Raw genomic sequence first — 814 nt, 5'->3', positions numbered from 1 at the left:
CTTCTTTGGTGAGGTGTGTACTTAGACCTTTTGCCCATTTTTTAATAGGGTTGTTCATTTTCTTATTGTTGGATTTTAAGTGTTCTTTGTATATTTTAAGTAACAGTCCTTTTTCAGATATGTTGTTTGCAAATATTTTCTTCTAGTCTGTAGCTTTTCTTCTCATTTTCTTGACTGTCTTTTACAAAGCAGAAGTTTTAAATTTTAATGAAGTCTAGTTTATTAACTATTTCTTTTATGGATTGTGCCATTGGTATTGCATCTAAAAAGTTATCAGTTTATACAATGGAATACTCTTAAGCAATAAAAAAATAATGAAATCTTGCTGTTTGAGACAACACAGATAGACCTTAAGGTCATTAGGCTAAGTGAAATCAGTCAGACAGAGACAAATACCATATGATCTCAGTTATATTTGGAATCTAAAAAACAAAACAAACAACAAATACAAAAGTTTGTAGATACAGTGAACAGATTGGTAGTTGACAGAGGTAGGGGTGGGGTGGGGAGAGGGGGTGTGGGCAAGATATGTGAAGGGTGGTCAGAAGGTACAAACTTCCAGTTATAAAATAGATCCTGAGGATATAATGTACCACATGGTGATGTATCTACTAATACTGTATTGCATGTTTAAAAATTGCTAAGAAAGTAGATCTTAAAAGTCCTCATCATAAGAAAAAAAAGAAAAAATTTTTTCTACATATGTATGATGACATATGTTAACTAGACTTATTGTGGTGCTCATTCACAATTATACAAATGTTGAAACTAATATAATGTTATATGCCAATTATACCTCAATTAAAAAAGTTAT

This window comes from Pteropus vampyrus, unplaced genomic scaffold, assembly GCF_000151845.1.
Source record: "Pteropus vampyrus isolate Shadow unplaced genomic scaffold, Pvam_2.0 Scaffold422, whole genome shotgun sequence".
Classification (NCBI taxonomy): domain Eukaryota; kingdom Metazoa; phylum Chordata; class Mammalia; order Chiroptera; family Pteropodidae; genus Pteropus; species Pteropus vampyrus.
Note: the sequence above shows the minus strand (reverse complement) of the source record.